The sequence below is a fragment of the Xyrauchen texanus genome, chromosome 16 (genome assembly GCF_025860055.1).
Source record: "Xyrauchen texanus isolate HMW12.3.18 chromosome 16, RBS_HiC_50CHRs, whole genome shotgun sequence".
In the NCBI taxonomy this organism is placed as follows: domain Eukaryota; kingdom Metazoa; phylum Chordata; class Actinopteri; order Cypriniformes; family Catostomidae; genus Xyrauchen; species Xyrauchen texanus.
This window is the reverse complement of record NC_068291.1, coordinates 26,472,314-26,484,923: the sequence shown is the minus strand read 5'-3', so window position 1 is coordinate 26,484,923 and position 12,610 is coordinate 26,472,314. Positions and strand designations below refer to the sequence as shown.

At 49.0% G+C, this 12,610-nt stretch overlaps 1 long non-coding RNA gene across 1 annotated transcript; it reads left to right on the top strand.

Annotated features, from left to right (window-relative positions):
- Positions 1-280: 280 nt before the first annotated feature.
- LOC127657325 (uncharacterized) lies at positions 281-2,684 on the top strand. Its single transcript, XR_007972266.1, has 3 exons — positions 281-664; positions 1,700-1,795; positions 2,581-2,684. It is a non-coding gene; the product is annotated as an uncharacterized LOC127657325 (long non-coding RNA).
- The last annotated feature ends 9,926 nt before the right edge of the window (positions 2,685-12,610 follow it).

Genomic DNA, 12,610 nt, shown 5'->3' with positions numbered 1-12,610 from the left:
TATGTATTTATTAGGGCTGTTGATTTATTGTGTTAATTAATCACAATTAATATACAGCATATACTTATATTTATTTTATTGTTTTTCGCAATTAAACATGTTCCCGAACTGTAATAAGAAATATATGAGCAATTCATCCTTGAAGTACCAGTATGGGCTGAAATATGTGCCACCAGAAACTGAATTTGAACCATTTATATTTGAATTTGAATGGCTAAACTTGAATAATTGCATTGAAAAACTGAATTTGAATCACATAATTTGAAATTGTTTTGTTTAATTAAAATTGAATTTATTCAAAAACTGAATCTGAATTGTATCATTTGAAATTGAATTTATTCGTTTGGAACTGAAGTCCAATAAAATTTGATCCTCACTGAAAATTAAACTCTCTATATATCTTCACATTCACTTCTCACAATTCAGATTCAGTTCTCAAATTCAATTTCAAGTTACTGAGACAGACATCCGGGTAGTTGGAGGATGAAGGAAGAGCAATCGAGCGCAGATCGATAGATAGCGTTCATTGGCGCACAGGACTCCTCTTGGGCCAATCAGCACCAATGTTTTGGAGCACAGTACGTTACCCGCCATGAAACAAAGAAGAAGTGCTTGCCTGACTTGCGTGACCACCACCACCATGGATTCGGCTGGGACAAATACGGTAATGAATTTTTTTTTTACGATCTAACGATCTTTTGTTTAACTGTTGTTAATGTTATAGCTATTTTGTAGAAACAGGGAAATTAAATCTTTCTCCCGACGTTGCAAACAGTAGCTATAATCCCACGTTTTTATGGTAGCCTACTAGCTCTTGTAACAACATTTTTGCCTGGTGTTTATTATTTCTAAGCGTTTGCCTCTTCCTCCGGTGAAAATGTTGTTGCAAACGTAGCTAGTGTTAGCCGCCGCCAAGTAGACTGGTCATGTCTTCAGTGTGATTTTTTTCCCGATAACTTCTCCTCGTGGTTGTCATTGTCAGAGTAACGTTACTGAGAGGGAGAGAGAGAGAGAGTAGTAAGCGTGTAAGTTATGTGTCGCTGTGTTTGGCAGGTGCTAGCATAATGTAAGGCCATAAACTTCAGGGCAATTACACCATAGCACTAGCCCTATTCATTTGAATTGAATGCATAAGTTAGTTAATTCCGTTTGACTAGAACACAAAAATAGCACATTTACACTTCGAAAGAAAGCGATACAGCTTCCTGCACAACAGAGCAGTGCAAGTGGCTGATGCCATCACATGTAAAAAAGGTAAGGTGACACTGTATTTTTTGGACACTGTAACTGTAGGCTAAATTATGATGTTAAATTAATGTTTATATTGTGCCCCTTTGGTTACTTAATCAGGCAGATTGCTTGTCTTCATCTAGCCTACATTTCATCTTCTTTTAGGGGATTTTCATTATATTCCATCATACCTAATGTTGGGGTTTTATTAAATTATTTCTATTCTATATTCTGCCTTAACATGTGTAGCTTGTGACAATGTGGTCAGTCACAATTTCCCTGTTGGACAAAGAGAAGCTAAGACAGCACATAAACACAGTTTGGCATCTCAATCCTGTGATGATAGCCTTACCTGTTTTGCTCACAGCCATAGGATATACGCCAGATTTATACTGCATATAGATATGTTATGGTTATGGACCACAGAAATGTGGACTTAATGATCTTCTTTGTGTTAACTTATTTTCAGATTCCTGCTGCTCCAGTAGCTCTGATCGACTTCTCTGCTAAAGCCAAAAAAAAAAAGCTTGACTGTTCTATTGATGGCAGGACAACTGAAAACCAGGTTGGGAAATCAATTTCATGCCCAAGAGTGAAGAGAGGGTCAGAAACATATGCTAGTTTTTTGAGACTTTAAGCAAAAACTGTCCAAGGAGTGCAGCACTGATGGCTAGGGAGCCTTACTACAAAGAATTCATCCCCAAATCTAGTATGCTTCCTAAAACTCTTCTTGAATACAGAACACCAGAGACTCTGCAGCTACCCCCCAAAGAGCTTGGAGAGCTATGCCAGGTATTCCAGCTAGAAGAGCTCATCATGTCACAGGTCCAGGCTGTAGAGAGGGCAACTCGAAGTCAGAGTGCAAGCAGGATTTGGTTTAGGCAAAGAGCTGGACGCATAACTGCTTCCAAGCTGAAACAAGCTATTAAGACCAACCCACAGCAACCATCCAAGAGCTTGATCAAGGCCATATGCTACCCAGAAGCATATAGGTTCACCACAGCCGCTACAAGGTATTTAGGGTTTGAATTAGGGTAAGGCAGAGGTAAGGCCTCGTGTAAACAGTGTGTATGTCCAGAAAAAGAAACACTGACAACAGAGGGTATAATTTGGATAAAAAGAAGCTTGTCTATTAAGTAAATGTATCTTACTGGTGGAATATTAAATGAAATGTATAGTAACACATTGCTTTGGTGCACGTTAGTTATAGGGTTATAAGACTATGGTTATGCAGGAGTAGAACTAAGTATAGGGGTTAGGGAAATGGCATTTAAATCACTGAACTGGCTCTACACATCCAATACTAAGTAATCATTTCCTTTTCATGTTTTGCATGTGTACTGTGTACAGTTATGGATGCAAACATGAAGCACAAGCCAGAGGAGTCTATGAGAAGCTGATGGGTCGGGAGCATGCAGGCTTCTCCTGTATGGACAGTGGTCTCTGGCTGAACCCTAAGTGGCCATACATGGGGTCCTCCCCTGATGGGATTGTTGCTTGTGACTGTCACGGAACTGGCACCTGCAAGATTAAGGTAATATTACAGTCTCTGTTGTAGTAAAGTCCCTAAATCTCGAGACTGAGTCGTGTCTCAAGTCCTAAACTGAGCAAAAAGGCAGAAAATATATTTGTTAATCTATTGTTCACGTGTCCTTCTCTCTGTGATTTTAGTGTCCACACTCTCACCAAGATGAAGCCAATCTGCGCTTGTGTGCTGGGGAAAAGGGCTTCTGCCTCATCAATGATGGGGATAATGTCATGCTGGACCGGACTCATGACTACTACTACCAAGTTCAGGGACAGCTTCACATTGTAGACGCTGAGTACTGTGATTTTGTTGTGTGGAACCACAATGACATTTTTGTTGAAAGGATTTTGCCCGATCTTGAACTTTAGGATGATGTTAGGCTTTTTAGAAACGGCATACTTCCAGAAATACTGGGACAGCAAGTTACAAACTCACATGTGTAATGTAATGAAAGGATCCAGGCACTCTTGAAAGTGGGCTGTGTGATATTGCTGTTATATCAATACGGTTGTATGAGACAAGATTACATTTTGACTATTGTTATGAGTGTGGTCTTTGTGAGTTCTGGCTGTTGTATAATTTAAATGAAAACATTAAATGCCATTGAGAAGACAGAATTATACATGGTGGTTTATTTACAAGATTAGATTTTTCAACAATTGTTATAATAACAAGAACATGGTGTGCAATAACAGATTAGAATCCATTTCATTACATATAATACATATAGCCAGTACAATTGGACTAGTGGATAAAAGTATTACACTTGTTGAAAACATATTAACAGACTGATATGTGTCGGGGCTCAGGTACTACTACTCCATGTCCTCTTACTTATCATCATCAGAGCCAAGAAGCAGGGATCAGGTATTGGACACTACATGTGTGAGGGCTCAGGTACTGGACTGACTGATTATTATCCCTCCTCCTTACTCCAATGGGACAATAGACTCCGAAAGATTAGACAAGCGCTAGGGCAACCTAAAAGCCCCAATCAAGTCCATATTAGACTACCGGTAACTTAATAAGCATTACTAAGTAAATGAGCATTTAATGACAACCTAATGCTATATAAACACAGACACAAAAAACACGTTGGCTAGCTAACATACCTCCGACGAAGTGGTCGCTGCAGACACAGGCATTAACAGACTCTGCTCCTCCCGACCGCAGACGTACGTTAAAAATCAACTTTTACGGCGTTGTTCTGTGAGCTTTTTACATTTCTCACCTTTATGAGTGACAATCTTCGGTACTCTATAAAAACCCTTTCCCTTTTCTCGATTAGAACGATTGGAGCAGCCGTAAACTACACAAAACATTGGCATTTTGCCAGACGGCAGATCCTCAGCTATTTCACTTCCTGCCCTCCATCTGAATTGCGCGCTCTCGCGATGCAGCAGCGTGACGTCACGTGAAACCAACCTATGAACGCTATCTATCGATCTGCGCTCGATTGCTCTTCCTTCATCCTCCAACTACCCGGATGTCTGTCTCAGTAACTTGAAATTGAATTTGAGAACTGAATCTGAATTGTGAGAAGTGAATGTGAAGATATATAGAGAGTTTAATTTTCAGTGAGGCTCAAATTTTATTGGACTTCAGTTCCAAACGAATAAATTCAATTTCAAATGATACAATTCAGATTCAGTTTTTGAATAAATTCAATTTTAATTAAACAATACAATTTCAAATTATGTGATTCAAATTCAGTTTTTCAATGCAATTATTCAAGTTTAGCCATTCAAATTCAAATATAAATGGTTCAAATTCAGTTTCTGGTGGCACATATTTCAGCCCATATACCAGCTGTTTTCAGCAGTGGGGAGTAAGCAAAACTCCATATTAGACAATGTGCAGCTTATACAGAGAATGTCTCGGGTTACGTATGTAACCCTTGTTCCCTGAAAAAAGCGTAATGAGATGCTGCGCTTTTGCTAAGCGCTTTTGGGAACAATCCTAGTTGTGACCGAGCTGTGAAATTGTGTGTAACACGTCAATGAACACGTCAATGGACCGGAATTTATGGCCTCGGCTGATGTAATCATTAGATGCACCTGTGGCCAGGCTGTAAATGGATGTGTCACCAGGTGTCGTCAGATACTTATTTTTGAAGAGCAGTCCTCGGGCATCCCAGTGCAGCATCTCGTTCCGCTTTTTTCAGGAAACAAGGGTTCCCCTTCTGTCACTCTCTCCACGTTGTGTCAGAGAAGCGACACTAGGGGTCTCTCTTGAGCGTCGATATTCACCTCTGAACTATGAAAAAAAGCCAATGAGAGTTGGCAACCAGTATTTGCATGTCCCGCCCCCGGACATACGGGTATTAAAGGGGCGCAAATATGAGAGTTCATTCAGAAAATTTCTTCGGAGCTGATGGTCGTGTCTGCAATTGCTGCGTGTTACACACCGAGTTCCTGTCATTCCTCTGCTGCATGCTGTATGCTGATTCCACGGCACACAACAGCGGCTTTCTCCTGTTTGCACGGCTGTGCATTCCTGCCCCTGGGCGCTTCGACAGTGCAGATCATAAAAGAACTCTCACGAGTCCTTTTTTCATAAAAGAGTGATTTTATTTAAAAGAGTAATTTCCTCTAAAAGAGCAAAACACAGCGGCATTGAACATCCTTTTAAGGACGCATCTTTATAAAGATGCCTTTCCGCCCCTGTGTTGTTTCTGGATGCGGTAGAGTGCTCTCCACTTCAGACGGCCACAGGCGTTGTCTCGTGTGTCTGGGTAGCGATCACACTGAGGCTACATTTGTGGATGGTTCATGTTCTCACTGCGAGAACATGACCATGACAATGTTGCGGTCGCGGCTTGCTTACAACCGTGAGCAAGCCACTCCAGCCGCCCCCCGTGTTGCTCCTTCTTCCCACGGGATTAAGGACGATGCAGCTGGCCTCCTCCCGCGGCCAGAAGACAAGCTCCTGCTCCGCCTCAACCCGGGCCCAGCTCTCAGCCCCAGCGTCGAGCAAACCGCGGGAAGCGCACGCCCCCTGTCTCACGGACCCCCTCGATGACCTGGAAGGTTCCCAGGCGCTCCTGAGACAACGCACCCAGAGCCCAAGACATTAGCTCCGGAGGTGGTAAGACCGCTCCATCTCCAGATGGAGGGCCGGGAGGAGAATCCTTTGTTTTTTCATTTGTCGCACCCCTTAACAGGGGCTGCGGTACCCAAATTCTCAATAAAAGAGCTATTTCCTTTGTCTCTGGGGCACATGGCCCGCAAATGCCATTCTCACGGCACTCTGCTTTCAGGCCTCAACAGTCCCGGCTCCATGGACGCGGTGTCCCCGCCTTCAGCCTCACGACTGTTCCACGGCTGGCCGGTTCAGACGAGTCCAGAGGACGCCAGCATCAGACCTCCTCCTCAGTCACGAACCTGCCCCCTGCCGGGTGCACGGAGCAAGGTAAGTGCTTTGAGTTTATTCTCAGCACCAGAGCCTCGGGACGCCACGTTGCCTCCCGATGCCGCGTTACCTGTTCCGCACCGCTGCGAAGCCCCGCCGGGTACGTCCAAAAAACTCGTCCCCTTGGTGCCCCTAGCACGGAGCTTAGAAGCGTGGCTTTCACTGCCCAACCCGTCACGCTGGCTGCACCGGACCATTCGACTCGGTTACGCAATTCAGTTTGCCAGGTCTCCGCCCCCCTTCGTGGGCGTACATTTTTCCGCAGTACACGGCCAACTTGCCCATTCCCTGCGCGAAGAAATCGCCTCCCTCCTATTAAAGGACGCGATAGAGCCTATCCCTCAAAAAAGTCCTCCCCTTCGGCCTGTCTCTGTCCCCTCGCGTCTTCACGAAAGTCGCAGAGGCAGCTCTTGCCCTGCTCCGAGAAGCCGGCATACGCATACTCAATTACCTCGACAACTGGCTCATACTGGCCCACTCCCGAGAGTTACTATGCGCACACAGATACCAGGTGCTCAGCCACCTCAGCCGTTTGGGGCTTCAGGTCAACTGGGAAATGAGCAAGCTCGCCCCGGTCCAGAGCATCTCTTTTCTCGGTCTGGAGTTAAACTCAGTCTCAATGACAGCACGTCTCTCCAAAGAGCGTGCTCAGTCAGTGCTGAAATGCCTCGCTTCCTTCAAGCCAGGCGCCGTGGTCCCGCTAAAACATTTCCAACAGCTCCTGGGGCATATGGCATCCTCCGCGGCGGCCGCACCGCTGGGGTTGATGCATATGAGACAACTTCAGCACTGGCTCCGGACTCGAGTCCCGAGACGAGCATGGCGCCGCGGCACGCACAACATAAAAGTTACTTCTGCCTGCCGCCAAACCTTCAAACCCTGGACAGACCTCTGCTTTCTAAGGGCAGGAGTACCCTTGCAGCAGGTGTCCCGACGCCTCCAAATTGGGTTGGGGCGCCGTGTGCAATGGGGGCGCAGCCGCAGGCCGGTGGAACCGAGGCCCGCTGCTCTGGCACATCAAATGCCTAGAGCTGCTGGCTGTTTTTCTGGCCCTGCAGAAGTTTCTCCCATTAATTCGGAACAAACACGTCCTAGTCAGGACAGACAGCACCACGGTCGTAGCCTACATAAACCGCCGAGGCGGTGTACGCTCCCTCCACATGTCACAGCTCACCCGTCATCTCCTCCTTTGGAGTCAACAGCGACTCAAGTCACTGCGCGCCACTCACATCCCCGGCAACCTCAATGTGATAGCGGACGCGCTGTCAAGACAAAGCTTGCCTGGCGGAGAGTGAAGGCTCCACCCCCAGTCGGTCCAGCTGATTTGGGACCGGTTCGGCAAGGCTCAGGTAGACCTGTTTGCCTCCCAAGAAACCTCCCACTGCCCGCTCTGGTATGCCCGGACAGAGGCTCCCCTCGGGGCAGACGCGTTGGCACACAGCTGGCCTGCGGGGCTGCACAAGTACGCATTTCCCCCAGTGAGCCTTCTTGCACAGGTGCTATGCAAGGTCAGGGAGGACGAGGAGCAAGTCATTCTGGTAGCCCCTTACTGGCCCACCCGGACTTGGTTTTCGGACCTCACGCTCCTCACGACAGCGCCTCCCTGGCAAATTTCCCTGAGGAAGGACCTTCTTTCTCAGGGACGGGGCACGCTCTGGCACCCGTATCCAGACCTCTGGAACCTCCACGTCTGGCCCTTGGACGGGATGCGGAAGCTCTAGCCGGCCTACCATCGACCGTCATAGATACAATCAATCAAGCCAGAGCCCCCTCTACCAGGCATCTTTACGCTCTAAAGTGGCGTCTGTTCGCAAACTGGTGTTCTTCCCGAGCCGAAGACCCGCAGAAGTGTGCAGTTAGGTCAGTGCTCGTGTTTCTTCAGGAGAGGCTGGAGAGGAGGCTGTCCCCCTCCACCCTCAAGGTGTATGTCGCCGCTATCGTGGCCCACCACGACACGGTAGACGGCAAGTCTCTTGGTAAGCACGACTTAATCGTCAGGTTCCTAAAAGGTGCCCGGAGGATAACTCCCTCCCGGCCTAACCTGTTCCCCTCCTGGGATCTCTCGGTCATCCTTACGGGACTCCAGAGACCCCCCTTCGAGCCGCTTGACTCAGCTGGACTCAGGGCCCTCTCGCTCAAGACCGCCCTGCTGATCGCGCTCGCTTCCATCAAGAGGGTCGAGGACCTGCATGCGTTCTCTGTTAGCGACGCTTGCCTGGAGTTCGGTCCGGCAGACACTTTCGTGATCCTAAGACCGCGACCGGGCTATGTGCCCAAGGTTCCTACCACACCCTTCAGGGATCAGGTGGTGAACCTGCAAGCGCTGCCCCGGGAGGAGGCAGACCCAGCCCTTTCACTGCTGTGTCCAGTACGTGCTTTACGTATTTATCTGGACCGCACGCAGAGCACCAGATGCTCTGAGCAGCTCTTCGTCTGCTTTGGGGGACAGCAGAAAGGGAACGCTGTCTCCAAGCAGAGACTCGCCCACTGGGTTGTCGACGCCATTTCCCTGGCTTATCACACCCAGGCCGTGCCCCTCCTTGCGGGTCCGAGCTCACTCCACCAGGAGTGTTGCGTCCTCATGGGCACTGGCTAGGGGCACTGCCCTAGCAGACATTTGTAGAGCAGCGGGCTGGGCAACACCTAACACTTTTGCGAGATTCTACAATCTCCGAGTTGAGTCAGTATCGTCCCGTGTTTTCTCAGGTACCGAGCCCGTAGAACTCGGTAGCACGCCCACGATCTGACCGGGTGAATTGCTTGCACCTAGCGCCCTTCCCCCTAACCAGGGGAAACAGTGCGCCTTCATTCCCAGGAGATCTCAGGTTTGGGACACTGGTTGATTCCTTCCTAGCCCTCGTGGGTAAGAACTCGCCGACCCAAGCCACTGCGGGTACCGCAAGCTACCCTATACTGGTATAGGTGCTCCACAGGTAAGGCCTCCTTCGAACTCCCCCTGTGTGTAACACTACGGTTCTGTCCCCTCTGGTGAGCGGACTCCCGTGTTTCCCTTAGGCAGTCACGGCTGCCTCGGTTGCCGTGCTGTATGTTCCCCCCTCCATGAGGCTGGATCCACCACCGCACCAACTTTTCCACATAGGCCCTAAGTCAGGCCTCTGGTTGTTTTGCCACTTAAACTTGCCTCCGCTCTCGGGTAGGCATGGCCTCCGCAGGGTCTTCTCCGCCCTGAATAAGGGCTAAGACCCCTTCCCTCAATGCGTGTAAGGGCCCCGGCCTTAGTTGCTCTATGCGAGAAACATAGAGAGAAAAGAGGCCCGGCTAGGCTTGGCCCATTCCCAGGTTGGCGGCCAGCACCTTGTTCCCCCCTCCAGGGTAACGATAAGGAATCCTGATGGCTTAAATGGGGCATTGGGGAAGGGTACGTGCAGCCTGATACAGTTGGTCGTCCTGCACGTAAGAATACCTGCTCGCTCCTGTATCAGCAGTTCACGTACACGGCTCAGCGCATGGCACTTTTATAAGTGGACCCCTAGTGTCGCTTCTCTGACACAACGTGGAGAGAGCGACAGAAGGGGAACGTCTAGGTTACGTATGTAACCTCTGTTCCCCGATGGAGGTAACGAGACATTGTGTCTCCCCTGCCACATCGCTGAGCCGAGCCACTGTTGTGGCTGGACCATTTCGGCTCATCAGAAAAATCCTGAATGAACTCCCGTATTCGCGCCGCTTAAATACCCGTATGTCCGGGGGCGGGACATGCAAATACTGGTTGCCAACTCTCATTGGCCTTTTTTCATAGTTCAGAGGTGAATATCGGCGCTCAAGAGAGACCCCTAGTGTCGCTTCTCTGACACAACGTCTCGTTCCCTCCATCGGGGAGCGGAGGTTACATACGTAACCTAGACATTACATACGTAACCTGAGACGTTGCCTTTACAAAAAGCTTCACTATGATGCTGCGCTTTTGCTAAGCGCTTTTGGGAACGCAATACCCATGCCACCGCACTGGGGCTGTCCGGACCCCTACGGTTGTGAAGTGTGCTCACAAGAACGCGAGAGGTCACAGACATGAGCTTGAGATGTCGACTCAAGGGCGTAAGAGCCCGGAGTAGCATAAACATCTAAACCATAAAAATTTTATGAACGTGTGCCGAGAGGACAAGCCTGCCGCATCACAAACTTGTTCAGACATGAGCTTGAAATGTCGACTCAAGGGCATAAGAGCCCGGAGTGGCAAGAACATCCAAAATATAAAAATCTAATGAATGTGTGCGGAGAGGACCAACCTGCCGCACCACAAATTTGCGGCAGAGTGAGACCTCTAGCCAAGGCTTTAGAGGAGGAGAGCCGTCTGGAAGAGTGCACCCTAAAACCTACTTGCGAAGCTTGCTCGCGCGCCTCGTAGGCCCCGGCAGTAATGTCCCTCACCCAAAGTGACATAGTCTGTCAGGACGTGACCGCCACCCGGTCACGGCTTCCAAGTGAAGAATTGCTGCCCTGACTTTACGCCACTAGCAAATGCGGTGGACATAAGTCTGAAGGGTACAGACTGGACAAAGTCCTAAGGCCTGGGCCCTAAGGAGAATCCGACATGTCAGAAATACAGCGGACAAGAACGTGGATCTTCCTGATGATTTATGTGAGAGGCTACCGCTGTATTGCTCACCCGTACCAAGACATGGCAGCCTCAGGAGGAAGTATTTCAGGGACTATTTCAATATTTCAGTTGACTGTGACAACCGAGCTGACGACCCTCCTATCCCCTTAAGCTGGACGACCACTTAAGGACGCTACCCAGCCCGTCAGGGAGGCGTCTGTTGTTAGCAGCCTGCGACAACAAGACGCACTTAGAGTGGGACCCAAGGCAAAAAAAAAACATAGAAAGGGAACGAAGCCCGAGGTGCGTAACCCTTATTAGCCTAGGGGTTTTGGCTCTTGGAAGAAATCCCCTGGCTTTGAGTCACAACAAAAACGGTCTCATGAGCAGAAGGTCCAGAGGGATCACCGAGGACACAGTCGCCCTGAGACCTGGAAATCGTTGATACTGATAACAGTGCAACCTTGACCTAGCCTGACTTTGCTCAGGGTGATCTGAATGGACTCAATTCTAGCGGGAGACAGTTGTGTCCACATTGTGACTGAACTCCATACAATGCCCCGATAGACAGTGTTCTGGGCGGGAGAGAGGATGCTTTTCTTGGTGTTGAGCCTCAACCCCATAGAAATCAGATGAACTAAGACGATATCCCTGTGTTGAACTGCCAGTTTCTGGAACTGTGCTAGGATCAGCCAGTCGTCCATATAATTCAGAATGCAGATGCCCCGGAGTGGCAAAGGAGCCAGCGCTACATCATGCATTTGTGAATGTGCGGGTAAAAAGGGCTAGGCCGAATGGAAGAACCTGACACTGGAAGACTTCGCCCCCGAAAGTGAACCTCAGGAAGTTCCTGTGTTGTGGCAGAACTTCTAAATGAAGTAAAGAAGTGCGTCATAAGATCGATGGTGACCAGCCAAACGAGACATAGGGCTTGAGACACGACCGTCTTGATAGGCAGCATCTAGGACTTGAACACCCAGACTGGGCAGTTCAAGCTTTAAGTTCTAAGCCAGACGCCACCCCTCACCCTCCATGGGAACCAGGAAGTACTTAGTGTAATAACCTAACTCTCTCTCTGGAAGGGGAACACATTCCATGGCCCCTTTAACCAGGAGATTTTCTTTTCACAGTAGACATAAAAAATAAATCTGGTTTACGGTAGTGAGAACCACGCCGTTGAAACACGGAAGGCGGCAGTGAATAAAGTCCTGACGCCCTTTCCTACTGTTTTAAAGACCCACAGAAAAAGTATATATCTGGCAGAAGTTTCTATGCTGCCAGGATCTCTGAGATAGGTATTCAATTTTAACACTTCCTGTTGAGGGGATGTCGAGTGTTTCGCGTCCTGAATAAATGCAGAGAACAGCGAAAACACCCAACTTTGATGGGAGCCTCTGCCACCCGAAACACCAAGAGGTGGCGGGAATGGAGAGGCTTCGAGGGGGTACTGGGAGGGGTGAAGTGAAGCACATGCCCCGTCCCGAGGGGAGCTACCCCTTAAATCTAGGCACAAGACCATCAGGGTTTTCTCTTTTTAGAAATTACGGTCCTGAGGTCTTGCTTCGGGGCTGTCGAGGGCGACGAGACTGTCCCCAATCCCTGGGAGGAGGAGCACGACTCGCCAGGCTTTGCTTTTGAGACTCCCTTCTAACAGGACTGAGGCGGGTCTGGGGGGCCGAAGGACCCGCCCCCTTCGTGCGGCGAGGGAGGAACTGCCCGAAGGCTTCCTCATGGCTTTTCGCCTCCTGGAACCTGGAGATTAACATGGCCAGTGGGCGAAACCGGGGCATCAAGGAGGAAAACTTTGTCCTTGTCCTTGATGCCTGAAAGGTTGAGCCAAAGGTGCCTCTCTGCGGTGACCAAGGCAGACATAGACCGGCCAA